This window comes from Somniosus microcephalus, unplaced genomic scaffold (genome assembly GCF_052327205.1).
Source record: "Somniosus microcephalus isolate GS21.2 unplaced genomic scaffold, FLI_Smic_1.0 unresolved_chr7, whole genome shotgun sequence".
In the NCBI taxonomy this organism is placed as follows: Eukaryota; Metazoa; Chordata; class Chondrichthyes; order Squaliformes; family Somniosidae; genus Somniosus; species Somniosus microcephalus.
Window position 1 is genome coordinate 10,950,398 of NW_028225185.1, and position 18,164 is coordinate 10,968,561.

The 18,164-nt window shown below is 55.1% G+C and overlaps 1 pseudogene across 1 annotated transcript in view; it reads left to right on the forward strand.

Annotated features, from left to right (window-relative positions):
* The first annotated feature begins 6,431 nt into the window (after positions 1 to 6,431).
* Positions 6,432 to 18,164, forward strand: part of LOC147086525 (uncharacterized) — a 36,043-nt pseudogene continuing 24,310 nt past the window's right edge. The window contains exon 1 of the transcript XR_015075736.1: positions 6,432 to 6,996. The product of XR_015075736.1 is annotated as an uncharacterized LOC147086525 (transcript). The remainder of the gene's footprint in view (positions 6,997 to 18,164) is intronic.

Below are 18,164 nucleotides of genomic sequence, written 5' to 3' on the forward strand. Positions count from 1 at the left end.
CACGCCAACCCCCAGTACGCCTATGTGGCATACCCAGACGGGCGGGAGGACACAGTCTCCTTACGAGACCTCGCACCCTCGGGCACTCCGGAGACACCACCTTCACCCCCCCCCACCACCCCCCCAATTCCAGCCCAGGTAGACGGCATGCCGGAACCCCACGAGCCTTCGCCGACCACGCAGACACCAGCATTAACACCGGATAATGCAACACCGCCGCTGCGACGATCAGAAAGGCTTACGAGGCCTCCGGACAGACTGACATACCAGAACTGGTAGTACACTTCACCCCGCCGGACTCAAATCTAAACAAGGGGTGAATGTGGTAAACCACTTTTATCGTTCACTATCGTTACACTATAGTTATCACTGTTATATCGTTACTCTATGGTTATAATCACTGTTCACACTGTTGTATCACTATATGAGGTCGCCTCTTGTCACACTGTTATACCTGGGCTGACCACTGCTGACTCCGCCCATGGCTCCACCTACCTGCCCAGGTATAAAGGTGGTCGACTGGCTGGTATTCCTCCTTGTTGGATCCGATCACCCACGAGGGTGGGCTCTGTTATTTAGCCAATAAAAACCTATAGTTACTTTCTTAACTCGTCGCTTTTCATTGGATGAATTGATAGGTATATCAGATGTAAAAGATCCCACGGCCACTATTTTGAAGAAGAGCGGGGGTGGGGTGGGGGGAGTTCTCCCCGGTATCCCGGGGCCAATATTTATCCCTCAACCAACATCACTTAAAAAAAAACAGATGATCTGGTCATTATCACATTGCTGTTTGTGGGAGCTTGCTGTGCGCAAATTGGCTGCTGCGTTTCCTACATTACAACAGTGACCACACTTCAAAAAGTGCTTCATTGGCTGAAGCACATTGGGACGTCCTGAGATCATGGAAGACGCTATATAAATGCTAGTTCTTTCTTTCTCTCAGCATTTTTCTGACTCGTGAGCGCCTGTTATGTCAGGTATGGCTGGGGTTGTACCAATGGTTGAGAGGAGAGATATTGTTCTTTCAGTTAAAACAAACACAATGCCCCTGAGATGAATTTACATCTGGGGACCCAGAATCTTTATCCAGAAAAATACATTTGTCAGCACTACTGTACCTTAGAGGGAGTCCTAACAGCTGCTTGATCTTTTAGTCTCTCTCCCTCGCTCAGTTCAGTTGCCAGATCTCTTGCTTCTGTGTTTTGTGAGTTGTGAGGAGGATGCAAAGAGGCTTCAAGGCGATTTTAGACAAGTTGAGTGAGTGGGCAAATACATGGCAGATGCAGTATAACGTGGATAAATGTGAAGTGATCCACTTCAGTAGGAAAAACAGAAAGGCAGAGTATTATTTAAATGGTGATGGATTGGGAAATGTTGATGTACAGAGGGACCTGGGTATCCTTGTACACCAGTCACTGAAAGCAAACATGCAGGTGCAGCAAGCAGTTAGGAAGGCAAATGGTTTGCTGGCCTTCATTGCAAGAGGATTTGAGTACAGGAACAAGGATGTCTTACTACAGTTGTACAGGGCCTTGGTGAGGCCACACCTGGAGCACTGTGTGCAGTTTTGGTCTCCTTACCTAAGAAAGGATATACTTGCCATAGAGGGAGTGCAGCGAAGGTTCACCAGACTGATTCCTGGGATGGGGGGATTGTCGTATGAGGAGAGATTGGGTCGACTAGGCCTGTATTCACCAGAGTTTAGAAGAATGAGAGGGGTATCTCATTGAAACGTATAAAATTCTGACAGGGCTAGACAGACTGGATGCAGGGAGGATGTTTCCCCTGGCTGGGGGGGCCGAGAACGAGGGGTCACAGTCTCAGGATACGGGGCAGGACATTTAGGACTGAGATGAGGAGAAATTTCTTCACTCAGAGGGTGGTGAACCTGTGGAATTCTCTACCACCGAAGGCTGTGGAGGCCAAGTCACTGAATATATTTAAGGAGGAGATCGATAGATTTCTAGACACAAAAGGCATCAAGGGGTATGGGGAGAGAGCGGGAAGATGGTATTGAGATAGAGGATCAGCCATGATCATATTGAATGGCGGAGCAGGCTCGAAGGGCCAACTCCTGCTCCTATTTTTCTATGTTCTGGGTTCAAGCCCCACACCGCGACTTAGTTCTTCGGTGCAGTACCGAGGGAGCGCTGCACCATCAGAGGCGCTGTCCTTCAGGTGAGATGCGAAACCCAGGCCCTGTGCTGATGCGTCTGAGAGATCCCGTGGCACGGCGTCCAACAGCCTCCCTCGGCTAACATCAAAATAAAGCAGATTATGTCTCTTCCCTTACTCATTTCAAACTCGCCGGCCGTCATCCTGCGCTATGGGCCTTGGGCCTCTCAGCCATGTGAATAAAATAAAGTAACATTGAGCAAAGATCTCCATCAGAACTCAACAATTTATGTAAGAAAGAATGGACTTGCATCTCCGCAGCACCTTCTATACCCTCAGGACGTCCCAAAGCGTTTTACAGCCAATGAAGTACATTTTTTGAAGTGTGGTCACTGTTGTAATGTAGGAAACGCGGCAGCCAATCTGCGCACAGCAAGCTCCCACAAACAGCGGTCTGTTAATGACCAGATCATCTGTTTTTTTAGTGACGTTGGTTGAAGGATAAATATTGGGCCCAGGACACCGGGGAGAACTCCTCCTGCTCTTCTTCCAATAGTGGCCGTGGGATCTTTTACATCCACCTGAGAGGGCAGACGGGGCCTCGGGTTTAATGTCTCATCCGAAAGACGGCCCCTCCGACAGTGCGGCGCTCCCTCAGTACTGCCCCTCCGACAGTGCGGCGCTCCCTCAGTACTGCCCCTCCGACAGTGCGGTGCTCCCTCAGTACCGCCCCTCCGACAGTGCGGCGTTCCCTCAGTACTGCCCCTCCGACAGTGTGGCGCTCCCTCAGTACCGCCCCTCCGACAGTGCGGCGCTCCCTCAGTACCGCCCCTCCGACAGTGCGGCGCTCCCTCAGTACTGTCCCTCCGACAGTGCGGCGCTCCCTCAGTACTGCCCCTCTGACAGTGCGGCGCTCCCTCAGTACCGCCCCTCCGACAGTGCGGCGCTCCCTCAGCACTGCCCCTCCGACAGTGCGGCGCTCCCTCAGTACCGCCCCTCCGACAGTGCGGCGCTCCCTCAGTACTGCCCCTCCGACAATGTGGCGCTCCCTCAGTACTGCCCCTCCGACAGTGCGGCGCTCCCTCAGTACCGCCCCTCCGACAGTGCGGCGCTCCCTCAGTACCGCCCCTCCGACAGTGCGGCGCTCCCTCAGTACTGCCCCTCCGACAGTGCGGCGCTCCCTCAGTACCGCCCCTCCGACAGTGCGGCGCTCCCTCAGTACTACCCTGGAGTGTCAGCCTAGATTTTTGTGCTCAAGTCTCTGGAGTGGGACTGTGAACCCATGACCATTCTGACTCTTCAGAGACATGGACCATGTACAGCAGGCACCTCAAAGCACTGGAGAGGTACCACCAACGCTGCCTCTGCAAGATCCTGCAAATCCATTGGCAGGATAGGCGCACCAACGTCAGTGTTCTCGCTCAGGCCAACATCCCCAGCATCAAAGCTTTGACCACGCTCGATCAGCTCCGATGGACGGGCCACATCGTCCGCATGCCCGATACGAGACTCCCAAAACAAGCGCTCTACTCGGAGCTCCGACACGGCAAGAGAGCCCCAGGTGGGCAGAGGAAACGCTTCAAGGACACCCTCAAAGCCGCCTTGAAAAAGTTGTAACATCCCCACCGACACCTGGGAATCCCTGGCCCAAGACCGCACAAAGTGGAGAGAAGAATCCGGGAAGGCGCCGAACACCTCGAGTCTCTTCGCCGGGAGCAACCGGAAGCCAAGCGCAGGCAGCGCAAGGAGCGCACGTCAACCCAAGCACCCCACCCACCCGCCCCTTCAACCACCGTCTGCCCCACCTGTGACAGAGACTGTAGGTCCCGCATTGGACTCATCAGTCACCTGAGAACTCATTTTAAATGTGGCAGCAAGTCATCCTCGGTTCCGAGGGACTGCCTAAGAAGATTCTGACTCCGAGGCGAGAGCGAGTGCTACCCACTGAGCCACGGCTTGGGCTCAGTTGTGAGGCTACACGTGGTCGAATAGCACGTGCCAGTTGCTGGCCAGACTGTTTACTTAGTAATGTTGGTTGAGGGATAAATATTGGCCAGGACACCGTGACACTTCGAATAGTGGCCGTGGGATCTTTTACATCCACCCGAGAGGGCGGACATGGCCTCGGTTTAACGTCTCATCTGAAAGACGGCACCTCCGACAGTGCAGCACTCCCTCGGTACTGCACTGGATTTTTGCCATTGCAACAACAACTTGTTTAACGCAGTAAAATGTCCCAAGGCGCCTCACAGGAGCGATTCTCAGACAAACCTTTACACCGAGCCACATAAGGAGATATTAGGACAGGTGACCAAAAGCTTGGTCAAAGAGGTGGGATTTAAGGAGTGTCTTGAAGAAGGAGCGAGAGCTAAATGATTTTATGAAAAGGCAGAAAAAAAGATTTCTCCAACTTTCCAATTGTTGAAATGTAATTTGTAGTTTATTTTTGCTTCACAATTATTTATCTATATTCGAACTAGTTTTATCTCCGCCCCTCGCTGTGCCTCACTGCGAGCACTTGCAGGAGTCGCATTTTTCCAGCAGAGGGTAGCAGACACTACAGCAGGACGGGAATTGGAGAAAGCGTTTAAAGGTGAGTGTGGGTCAGTAATTTTACGTAAAGTCTGTGTTTTACTTTAAATAAAGGGACAGAACCGCCTGCAAGTGGGGGGAGGGGGGGGCGGAGTACAAGAGGCCAGAATTGGAGGAACGCCGAGACCTCCGAGGGTTACAGAGGTAGGGAGGGATTTTTGAACACGAGGATGAGAATTTTAAAATTGAGGCGTTTTCCCAGGGTTTTTTTTCCCCCCCCCTTCTAACGAGGCAGTAAAGGGGGTGGTGGGGCGAATCAGCACATTCGTGCCCAAGTCCCTGTCGTGGCACTACGAACCCGCGACCATTCTGACTCCGAGGCGAGTGCGCTACCCACTGCGATAGGGCTGAAGCCTAGAACATGGTGAGAGATTGCAGAGCTCTGAGACGCAGAGGGATCCGGGGGTCCTCGTGCATGAATCGCAAAAGGTTAGTATGCAGGTACAGCGAGTAATTAGGAAAGCTAATAGAATGTTATCGTTTATTGCGAGGGGAACTGAATACAAAAGTAGGGAGGTTATGCTTCAGTTATACAGGGCATTGGTGAGACCACATCTGGAGTACTGCGTACAGTATTAGTCTCCTTATTTAAGCAAGGATGTAAATGCGTCGGAAGCAGTTCAGAGAAGGTTTACTAGACTAATACCTGGAATGGGCGGGTTGTCTTATGCGGAAAGGTTGGACAGGCGAGGCTTGTATCCGCTGGAGTTTAGAAGAGTAAGAGGTGACTTGATTGAAACATATAAGATCCTGAGGAGTCTGGACAGGGTGGATGTGGAGAGGATGTTTCCTCTTGTGGGAGAATCTAGAACTAGGGGTCACTGTTTAAAAATAAGGGGTTGCCCATTTAAGACAGAGATGAGGAGAAATTTGTTCTCACCGAGGGTGGTGAGTCTTTGGAACTCTCTCCCTCAGAGGGCGGTGGAAGCAGAGTCTTTGAATATTTTTTAAGGCAGAGGTAGATCGATTCTTGGTGAGCACGGGGGTGAAAGGTTATCGGGGTAGGCGGGAATGTGGAGTAATCAGACCAGCCATGATCTTATTGAATGGCGGAGCAGGCTCGAGGGGCCGACTCCTGCTCCTAATTTGTATGTAACAGGGTACTAGAATGGGGGGGTGGGACTAGTTGGAGCGCCCTGGCAGAGAGCTAGCACGGGCTCGAGGGGCCGAATAGCCTCCTGTGCTGTAACCATTCTACGTATTCAAGAAGGAGTTAGATATATTTCTTAAGGCTAAAGGGATCAAGGGGTATGGGGAGAAGGCAGGGACAGGGTACTGAATTTGGATGATCAGCCATGATCGCATTGAATGGCGGAGCAGGCTCGAGGGGCCGAATGGCCTCCTTCTGTGCTGTAACCATTCTACGTATTCAAGAAGGAGTTAGATATATTTCTTAAGGCTAAAGGGATCAAGGGGTATGGGGAGAAGGCAGGGACAGGGTACTGAATTTGGATGATCAGCCATGATCTCACTGAATGGCGGGGCGGGCTTGAGGGGCCGAATTGCCTACTCCTGCCCCTGATTTGTATGTAACAGGGTACTAGAATGGGGAGTGGGACTAGTTGGAGCGCCCTGGCAGAGAGCTAGCACGGGCTCGAGGGGCCGAATAGCCTCCTCCTGTGCTGTAACCATTCTACGCCGCAGCAGGAGTTAAAAATAAATTTGTTTGTTTAAAAAAAATTCAGAAAACAAAAAAACTGTCACACCCTCTGTGCAGGCCACACCCAGTCCCTCTGTTGAAAGCAGCTTCTGTGACAATTGTTGGCCCATTTCCCTGATTAACAGGTTGGACAGGGGCAATTGAATGAGAAGAGGTCACTGGCTCTTGAGCTTCCAAGAGGAAGTAACCGCATTAAATCAGCAAGCAAGCTGGCTTCTGGTGTTGCGAGCTTTGAAGGAGAGGCTTGCTGTTGAAAATCCTGCCTTGCTGGACCAGCTCAGGGGTGGTGGGGGGAAAGGGGAAGGTGTTGAGTGAAAGTAGCGATGGGAGGTAAGAACCCGGTGCTGATTGTGGCGGGTTTGCTGCTGCTGCTGGCCGCCCTGGGCCTCTACCAGTGGATGGTGTTGTCGGAGAACGCCCTGCTGAAGGAGGAGACGGTGCAGGCCAGGGTGCAGCTGGGCACGCTGAAGAAGGAGAGGGAGGCGGTGCAGAACCGGCTGGCCGAGCTCAGCATGACGCTGGACGACAAGAAGCGCTACATCAGCGACATCGACGGCAAGTTCCTCAAAGCCAACGCCGAGCTGGAGCTCAAGAACACCGCGCTGCAACGCTGCACCGAGGAAAAGGTGAGCGAGTCAGGGGAAAAGAAAAATTGCATTCGGCTAGCGCCTTTCACAAGCTCAGCCAATGCAGGACCTTTTTTCTTTAAAGAGTTGTAATGTAGGAAACACAGCAGCCAATTTGCCCACAGCAAGCTCCCACCAACAGCGATGTGATGATGACCAGATTATCTGTTTTTCTTATATTGATTTTGGTTGAAAGATAAATATTGGCTAGTACACTGGGACACTTCCAATAGTGGCCCCCGGGATCTTTTACGTCGGGCAGACAGGGCCTCGGTTTAACGTCTCATTGGAAAGACGGCACCTCTGACGGTGCGGCGCTCCCTCAGTACGGCCCCTCCGACGGTGCGGCGCTCCCTCAGTATGGCCCCTCCGACGGTGCGGCGCTCCCTCAGTACGGCCCCTCCGACGGTGCGGCGCTCCCTCAGTACGGCCCCTCCGACGGTGCGGCGCTCCCTCAGTACGGCCGCTCCGACGGTGCGGCGCTCCCTCAGTACGGCCCCTCCGACGGTGCGGCGCGCCCCTCCGACGGTGCGGCGCGCCCCTCCGACGGTGCGGCGCTCCCTCAGTACCGCCCCTCCGACGGTGCGGCGCTCCCTCAGTACCGCCCCTCCGACGGTGCGGCGCTCCCTCAGTACCGCCCCTCCGACGGTGCGGCGCTCCCTCAGTACCGCCCCTCCGACGGTGCGGCGCTCCCTCAGTACCGCCCCTCCGACGGTGCGGCGCTCCCTCAGTACCGCCCCTCCGACGGTGCGGCGCTCCCTCAGTACCGCCCCTCCGACGGTGCGGCGTTGCATTGGGAGCATCAGCCTAGATTTTGTGTTCAAGTCTCTGGAGTGGGACTTGAACCCACGACCTTCTGACCCAGAGATGGGAGTGCTACCCACTGAGCCACGGCTGCCCCCGTGTTTTTATGAATTTATTTACATAAATAAAATTTATGGAAATATTTAGTACCTTGCTGCTTATTACAGCACAGACCTGGGATTGAACCGATAACCTTCCTGCTCTGTGGGACTTGGTGTCATATGGGCCAATGGGGTCCCGAATGTCTGAATTTTATACACCCCTTTCTGAATAAAATGTATTAAAGAAACAAAACCATGACTTGCAGTTCTACATTCCAGCACAATATTTTCTGGGGGGAGGGGGTTGAAAACAGTTGGATACAATGCGGAGTGAAAGGGTAGCTTTTTCTTTCAGTCTGGATGTGCGCGGTACAGGTTTCAAACAATTTCTTCTACCCATCTTCATTCCACAGCTGCACCTTCTCCATGGAATTCACAGGGTGTTCACAGAGGAGAAAAACACTACCATCCTGCTCCTGAACAGGAAGAGGGGCAGCACAGAGTGCACATGCAAAGAGTGAGAGAAAGCGAAAGTCGGAGTGAGAGAGAGAGAGAGTCAGAGCGCGAGAGAGTCAGAGCGCGAGAGAGAACTGAAAGAGAAAGCAAGAAGGGCTTTCTATGCCATTAAAAAATCAATCCAAATAGAAATCCCAATTAGCATTTGGCTCAAAATTTTCAAATCAGTAATTGAACCAATTGCACTCTGGCAGTGAGGTGTGGGGACCGCTAACACAACAAGAAATTGCAAAACGGGACAAACACCCAATTGAGATCCTACATGCAGAATTCTGTAAAAGCATCCTCCGGACTCAAAGGAAAACTGTAAACAATGCATGCAGGGCAGAACTAGGCCAATATCCATTAATAATCACTATCCAAAAAAGAGCCACCAAATTTTGGAAACACCTAGAAATGAGCAACCCCCAATGCTATCATTACGAAGCCCTGAAATGCCAAGAGAGGACCATAAAGAAGAATACCCTCAGTCAACTAGTCCTGGGACTCAGTGAAGTAACTACTAACACTACTAACAATAACCAGCCCCAGGACAGTGACAGCGTAACACAAAGAATTCGACCCAACACAATCGTCGCTAAGCAAAAGGAAAAATATCTGTCATATTGGGCAGAAACAACAAAAACCCAAAACAAACTCAATTGCTACTTGGCCCTAAACAGACAATACAACATGGCTGATTACCTGACCAGGGTAAAGGATAGCAAACTGAGAAAAACCTTGACAATGTACAGACTTAGTGAACATAGCCTGGCCATCGAAAAAAGTAGACACAGAGAGGACCAAGAGAGGACAGGATATGCTCTCACTGCAGTCAGGGAGTGGTGGAGACAGAGATGCACTTCCTCACAGCTTGTAGAAAATATCAGGGCATAAGGGAGAATTTCTACCCAAAATTCACAAAAATATGCCCGGAATTCAGAAATTTGAATGACGACCAAAAACTCCCATACCTACTAGGGGAAGAGAGAAATTGTGTAACCTTAGCGGCACACTATGTTACAGCTTGCCATAAACAGAGGGACAACCACTAAATATAAGAAAAGAGTATATACAAATTATATGAATATATATTTATACACTCAGGGATATATCTGTTTATACACTGTATGGATAGATCTGTATTTTTGTGTACAACCATGAATGTTTTTCGATGCTTTGGCAACATGAGATGTACCTTGTCATGCCAATAAAGCGATTTGAATTGAATTGAATTGAGAGAGTCAGAGCGCGAGAGAGAGAGAGAGAACGTCAGAGAGAGAGATAGATAGAGAGAGACAGACAGTCAGAGAGAGAAAGAGAGAGATACAGCAACAGGAGAGAGGGAGGCGAGATAGAGACAGATGCATAGAGAGAGAGATATATAGAGTATTACAGAGACAGAAAATCAAAAAGATAGAGACAGACAGCAAGAGACTTCGAGACACAGACAGATATAGTGACGTAGACAGTGAAAGAGTCACACAAACAGGTGTGCAGCGATAAGGACACACACACAGGACAAAGCCAAAGGAGTTTCACACCGAGACATTCTGATTCTGGCTGCTGTTGAAAATTTGTTAACAACTGTAACTTTAAAAAAAACATTGAGAGTCCCTGTTAGAAAGCCATGACACCAGTGAGGATGAAAAGCGTCGGAGGGCATCCAGAGAGAGAGAAAGTTCAAGCAGGGGGCATGGATCTCCCTAACCCAGGGACACTGACTGAGGTTGATTGAGTCAGCACAGAGCAGGGCTGCAGCCTGGGGCCATCCCGCTCTGTGTGGCTCAGCACCACACTTACCCAAACTGGGCCCAGACCTCCGCTATCTTTGACTTGCTTGGATCTTCCCTGCAGGAAAGTGGACCTCCGGATGAGGCCGAGATGAAAGAAAAAAAAGAAAGACGCGCATTTCTCCAGCGCCTTTCACCACCTCAGGACGTCCCAAAGCGCTTTACAGCCAATGAAGTACTTTGTTTGAAGTGTGGTCACTGTTGTAATGTAGGAAACGCAGCAGCCAATTTGGGCACAGCAAGCTCCCACAAACAGCAATATGATAATGACCAGATCATCTGTTTTTGGTGATGTTGGTTGAGGGATAAATATTGGGTCCAGGACACCGGGGAGAACTCCCCCTGCTCTTCTTCCAATAGTGGCCGTGGGATCTTTTACGTCCACCTGAGGGGCAGACGGGGCCTTGGTTTAACGTCTCATCTGAAAGACGGCACCTCCGACAGTGCGGCGCTCCCTCAGTACTGCCCCTCCGACAGTGCGGCGCTCCCTCAGTACTGCCCCTCCGACAGTGCGGCGCTCCCTCAGTACTGCCCCTCCGACAGTGCGGCGCTCCCTCAGTACTGCCCCTCCGACAGTGCGGCGCTCCCTCAGTACTGCCCCTCCGACAGTGCGGCGCTCCCTCAGTACCTCCCCCTCCGACAGTGCGGCGCTCCCTCAGTACTGCCCCTCCGACAGTGCGGCGCTTCCTCAGTACCGCCCCTCCGACAGTGCGGCGCTCCCTCAGTACTGCCCCTCCGGCAGTGCGGCGCTCCCTCAGTACCGCCCCCTCCGACAGTGTGGCGCTCCCTCAGTACCGCCCCTCCGACAGTGCGGCGCTCCCTCAGTACCTCCCCCTCCGACAGTGCGGCGCTCCCTCAGTACTGCCCCTCCGACAGTGCGGCGCTTCCTCAGTACCGCCCCTCCGACAGTGCGGCGCTCCCTCAGTACTGCCCCTCCGGCAGTGCGGCGCTCCCTCAGTACCGCCCCCTCCGACAGTGTGGCGCTCCCTCAGTACCCGCCCCTCCGACAGTGCGGCGCTCCCTCAGTATCGGCCCTCCGACAGTGCGGCGCTCCCTCAGTACTGCCCTGGAGTGTCGGCCTACATTTTTGTGTTCAAGTCTCTGGAGTGGGACTGCGAACCCACAGCCATTCTGACTCGGAAGCGAGAGAGAGCGTGCTACCCACTGGGCCACGGCTTGGGCTCAATTGTGATGCTACACGTGGTAGAGTAGCACGTGCCACTTACTGTCCAGACTGCTCAAACATGCTACTAGAAATTCTGTTGAATTGGGCCCCCTCCTTCACTCCAGCAAGGGATTAATGGTTTCAGGCCGGAGGGAGAAGAGGGGGGGGGGGGGAATGAGTAATGCATTCTGGATAATTAAAATTTTTACTTCACAATTCAGAAATTTTTAATTTAAAAAAGAAAATTACTGGAAAAATGTAAGTGACATTTGTACCCCTTAAAACCCCAAATCAGTCGGCCTTGAGAGGCAGGCCATCAGCAATGAGGGAGTGGCCAACAAAGGCAGCCTTCTATTCGTCCTGAGAACAGATATTCATTGATCTGAATCCTGGATACCACCGGTGGCCTTGGCCCCATTGTAAGTAAAGAATTCCCTCAACCGTCTAAAATTAATCATTCAATAGTCAATCACTCTGCTTGTCCCATTCTTCTGTCAGGTGATTTACCGGAATGCCCGGTTGGGCTCTGCCTCAACTCGGAGAAACCATTAAAAGTAATGGAGCTGAAAGCCATGCCTTTTTGCACTCACAGGTCACACAACCAGGTTTCAACCAGCTCTTCTCCAGAGACACCGAGTCTACAGCACAGAAACAGGCCAATGGGCCCAACTAGTCCGTGCCGGTGTTTATGCTCCACACCAGCCTCCTCCCACCCCTCTTCATCTCCCCCCATCAACAGCAGCCTCCTCCCACCCCTCTTCATCTCACCCCATCAACACCAGCCTCCTCCCACCCCTCTTCATCTCCCCCCATCAACACCAGCCTCCTCCCACCCCTCTTCATCTCCCCCCATCAACACCAGCCTCCTCCCACCCCTCCTCATCTCTCCCCATCAACACCAGCCTCCTCCTCATCTCACCCCATCAACACCAGCCTCCTCCCGCCCCTCTTCATCTCACCCCATCAACACCAGCCTCCTCCCACCCCTCTTCATCTCCCCCCATCAACACCAGCCTCCTCCCACCCCTCTTCATCTCCCCCCATCAACACCAGCCTCCTCCCACCCCTCTTCATCTCACCCCATCAACACCAGCCTCCTCCCACCCCTCTTCATCTCACCCCATCAACACCAGCCTCCTCCCACCCCTCTTCATCTCACCCCATCAACACCAGCCTCCTCCCACCCCTCTTCATCTCACCCCATCAACACCAGCCTCCTCCCACCCCTCTTCATCTCACCCCATCAACACCAGCCTCCTCCCACCCCTCTTCATCTCACCCCATCAACACCAGCCTCCTCCCACCCCTCTTCATCTCACCCCATCAACACCAGCCTCCTCCCACCCCTCTTCATCTCACCCCGTCAACACCAGCCCCCTCCCACCCCTCTTCATCTCACCCCATCAACACCAGCCTCCTCCCACCCCTCTTCATCTCACCCCATCAACACCAGCCTCCTCCCACCCCTCTTCATCTCACCCCATCAACACCAGCCTCCTCCCGCCCCTCTTCATCTCACCCCATCAACACCAGCCTCCTCCCGCCCCCTTCATCTCACCCCATCAACACCAGCCTCCTCCCGCCCCTCTTCATCTCACCCCATCAACACCAGCCTCCTCCCGCCCCTCTTCATCTCACCCATCAACACCAGCCACCTCCCACCCCTCTTCATCTCACCCCATCAACACCAGCCACCTCCCACCCCTCTTCATCTCACCCCATCAACACCAGCCACCTCCCACCCCTCTTCATCTCACCCCATCAACACCAGCCTCCTCCCACCCCTCCTCATCTCCCCCCATCAACACCAGCCTCCTCCCGCCCCTCTTCATCTCCCCCCATCAACACCAACCTCCTCCCACCCCTCCTCATCTCACCCCATCAACACCAGCCTCCTCCCACCCCTCCTCATTTCACCCCATGAACACCAGCCTCCTCCCACCCCTCTTCATCTCACCCCATCAACACCAGCCTCCTCCCACCCCTCCTCATCTCCCCCCATCAACACCAGCCTCCTCCCACCCCTCTTCATCTCACCCCATCAACACCAGCCTCCTCCCACCCCTCTTCATCTCACCCCATCAACACCAGCCTCCTCCCACCCCTCTTCATCTCACCCCATCAACACCAGCCTCCTCCCACCCCTCCTCATCTCCCCCCATCAACACCAGCCTCCTCCCACCCCTCTTCATCTCACCCCATCAACACCAGCCGCCTCCCACCCCTCCTCATCTCTCCCCATCAACAACAGCCTCCTCCCACCCCTCTTCATCTCCCCCCATCAACACCAGCCTCCTCCCACCCCTCTTCATCTCACCCCATCAACACCAGCCTCCTCCCACCCCTCTTCATCTCACGCCATCAACACCAGCCGCCTCCCACCCCTCCTCATCTCTCCCCATCAACACCAGCCTCCTCCTCATCTCCCCCCATCAACACCAGCCTCCTCCCACCCCTCTTCATCTCACCCCATCAACACCAGCCTCCTCCCACCCCTCTTCATCTCACCCCATCAACACCAGCCTCCTCCCACCCCTCTTCATCTCACCCCATCAACACCAGCCTCCTCCCACCCCTCTTCATCTCACCCCATCAACACCAGCCTCCTCCCACCCCTCTTCATCTCACCCCATCAACACCAGCCTCCTCCCACCCCTCTTCATCTCACCCCATCAACACCAGCCTCCTCCCACCCCTCTTCATCTCACCCCATCAACAGCAGCCTCCTCCCACCCCTCTTCATCTCACCCCATCAACACCAGCCTCCTCCCACCCCTCTTCATCTCACCCCATCAACACCAGCCTCCTCCCGCCCCTCTTCATCTCACCCCATCAACACCAGCCTCCTCCCGCCCCTCTTCATCTCACCCATCAACCCCAGCCTCCTCCCGCCCCTCTTCATCTCACCCCATCAACACCAGCCACCTCCCACCCCTCTTCATCTCACCCCATCAACACCAGCCTCCTCCCACCCCTCTTCATCTCACCCCATCAACACCAGCCTCCTCCCACCCCTCTTCATCTCACCCCATCAACAACAGCCTCCTCCCGCCCCTCTTCATCTCACCCCATCAACACCAGCCTCCTCCTGCCCCTCTTCATCTCACCCCATCAACACCAGCCACCTCCCACCCCTCTTCATCTCACCCCATCAACACCAGCCTCCTCCCACCCCTCCTCATCTCCCCCCATCAACACCAGCCTCCTCCCACCCCTCTTCATCTCACCCCATCAACACCAGCCGCCTCCCACCCCTCCTCATCTCTCCCCATCAACACCAGCCTCCTCCCACCCCTCTTCATCTCCCCCCATCAACACCAGCCTCCTCCCACCCCTCTTCATCTCACCCCATCAACACCAGCCTCCTCCCACCCCTCTTCATCTCACGCCATCAACACCAGCCGCCTCCCACCCCTCCTCATCTCTCCCCATCAACACCAGCCTCCTCCTCATCTCCCCCCATCAACACCAGCCTCCTCCCACCCCTCTTCATCTCACCCCATCAACACCAGCCTCCTCCCACCCCTCTTCATCTCACGCCATCAACACCAGCCTCCTCCCACCCCTCTTCATCTCACCCCATCAACACCAGCCTCCTCCCACCCCTCTTCATCTCACCCCATCAACACCAGCCTCCTCCCACCCCTCTTCATCTCACCCCATCAACGCCAGCCTCCTCCCACCCCTCTTCATCTCACCCCATCAACACCAGCCACCTCCCACCCCTCTTCATCTCACCCCATCAACACCAGCCTCCTCCCGCCCCTCTTCATCTCACCCCATCAACACCAGCCTCCTCCCGCCCCTCTTCATCTCACCCATCAACACCAGCCACCTCCCACCCCTCTTCATCTCACCCCATCAACACCAGCCACCTCCCACCCCTCTTCATCTCACCCCATCAACACCAGCCACCTCCCACCCCTCTTCATCTCACCCCATCAACACCAGCCTCCTCCCACCCCTCCTCATCTCCCCCCATCAACACCAGCCTCCTCCCGCCCCTCTTCATCTCCCCCCATCAACACCAACCTCCTCCCACCCCTCCTCATCTCACCCCATCAACACCAGCCTCCTCCCACCCCTCCTCATTTCACCCCATGAACACCAGCCTCCTCCCACCCCTCTTCATCTCACCCCATCAACACCAGCCTCCTCCCACCCCTCCTCATCTCCCCCCATCAACACCAGCCTCCTCCCACCCCTCTTCATCTCACCCCATCAACACCAGCCTCCTCCCACCCCTCTTCATCTCACCCCATCAACACCAGCCTCCTCCCACCCCTCTTCATCTCACCCCATCAACACCAGCCTCCTCCCACCCCTCCTCATCTCCCCCCATCAACACCAGCCTCCTCCCACCCCTCTTCATCTCACCCCATCAACACCAGCCGCCTCCCACCCCTCCTCATCTCTCCCCATCAACAACAGCCTCCTCCCACCCCTCTTCATCTCCCCCCATCAACACCAGCCTCCTCCCACCCCTCTTCATCTCACCCCATCAACACCAGCCTCCTCCCACCCCTCTTCATCTCACGCCATCAACACCAGCCGCCTCCCACCCCTCCTCATCTCTCCCCATCAACACCAGCCTCCTCCTCATCTCCCCCCATCAACACCAGCCTCCTCCCACCCCTCTTCATCTCACCCCATCAACACCAGCCTCCTCCCACCCCTCTTCATCTCACCCCATCAACACCAGCCTCCTCCCACCCCTCTTCATCTCACCCCATCAACACCAGCCTCCTCCCACCCCTCTTCATCTCACCCCATCAACACCAGCCTCCTCCCACCCCTCTTCATCTCACCCCATCAACACCAGCCTCCTCCCACCCCTCTTCATCTCACCCCATCAACACCAGCCTCCTCCCACCCCTCTTCATCTCACCCCATCAACACCAGCCTCCTCCCACCCCTCTTCATCTCACCCCATCAACACCAGCCTCCTCCCACCCCTCTTCATCTCACCCCATCAACACCAGCCTCCTCCCACCCCTCTTCATCTCACCCCATCAACACCAGCCTCCTCCCGCCCCTCTTCATCTCACCCCATCAACACCAGCCTCCTCCCGCCCCTCTTCATCTCACCCATCAACCCCAGCCTCCTCCCGCCCCTCTTCATCTCACCCCATCAACACCAGCCACCTCCCACCCCTCTTCATCTCACCCCATCAACACCAGCCTCCTCCCACCCCTCTTCATCTCACCCCATCAACACCAGCCTCATCCCACCCCTCTTCATCTCACCCCATCAACAACAGCCTCCTCCCGCCCCTCTTCATCTCACCCCATCAACACCAGCCTCCTCCTGCCCCTCTTCATCTCACCCCATCAACACCAGCCACCTCCCACCCCTCTTCATCTCACCCCATCAACACCAGCCTCCTCCCACCCCTCCTCATCTCCCCCCATCAACACCAGCCTCCTCCCACCCCTCTTCATCTCACCCCATCAACACCAGCCGCCTCCCACCCCTCCTCATCTCTCCCCATCAACACCAGCCTCCTCCCACCCCTCTTCATCTCCCCCCATCAACACCAGCCTCCTCCCACCCCTCTTCATCTCACCCCATCAACACCAGCCTCCTCCCACCCCTCTTCATCTCACGCCATCAACACCAGCCGCCTCCCACCCCTCCTCATCTCTCCCCATCAACACCAGCCTCCTCCTCATCTCCCCCCATCAACACCAGCCTCCTCCCACCCCTCTTCATCTCACCCCATCAACACCAGCCTCCTCCCACCCCTCTTCATCTCACGCCATCAACACCAGCCTCCTCCCACCCCTCTTCATCTCACCCCATCAACACCAGCCTCCTCCCACCCCTCTTCATCTCACCCCATCAACACCAGCCTCCTCCCAACCCCTCTTCATCTCACCCCATCAACGCCAGCCTCCTCCCACCCCTCTTCATCTCACCCCCATCAACACCAGCCTCCTCCCACCCCTCTTCATCTCACCCCATCAACACCAGCCTCCTCCCACCCCTCCTTCATCTCACCCCATCAACACCAGCCTCCTCCCACCCCTCTTCATCTCACCCCATCAACACCAGCCTCCTCCCGCCCCTCTTCATCTCCCCCCATCAACACCAGCCTCCTCCCACCCTCTTCATCTCACCCCATCAACACCAGCCTCCTCCCGCCCCTCTTCATCTCACTCCATCAACACCAGCCTCCTCCCACCCCTCTTCATCTCACCCCATCAACACCAGCCTCCTCCCACCCCTCTTCATCTCACCCCATCAACACCAGCCTCCTCCCACCCCTCTTCATCTCACCCCGTCAACACCAGCCTCCTCCCACCCCTCTTCATCTCACCCCGTCAACACCAGCCCCCTCCCACCCCTCTTCATCTCACCCCCATCACACCAGCATCCTCCCACCCCTCTTCATCTCACCCCATCAACACCAGCCTCCTCCCACCCCTCTTCATCTCACCCCATCAACACCAGCCTCCCTCCCGCCCCTCTTCATCTCACCCCATCAACACCAGCCTCCTCCCGCCCCTCTTCATCTCACCCCATCAACACTAGCCTCCTCCCGCCCCTCTTCATCTCACCCATCAACACCAGCCTCCTCCCACCCCTCTTCATCTCACCCCATCAACACCCAGCCTCCTCCCACCCCTCTTCATCTCACCCCATCAACAACAGCCTCCTCCCGCCCCTCTTCATCTCACCCCATCAACACCAGCCTCCTCCCGCCCCTCTTCATCTCACCCCATCAACACCAGCCTCCTCCCACCCCTCCTCATCTCCCCCCATCAACACCAGCCTCCTCCCGCCCCTCTTCATCTCCCCCCATCAACACCAACCTCCTCCCACCCCTCCACATCTCACCCCATCAACACCAGCCTCCTCCCACCCCG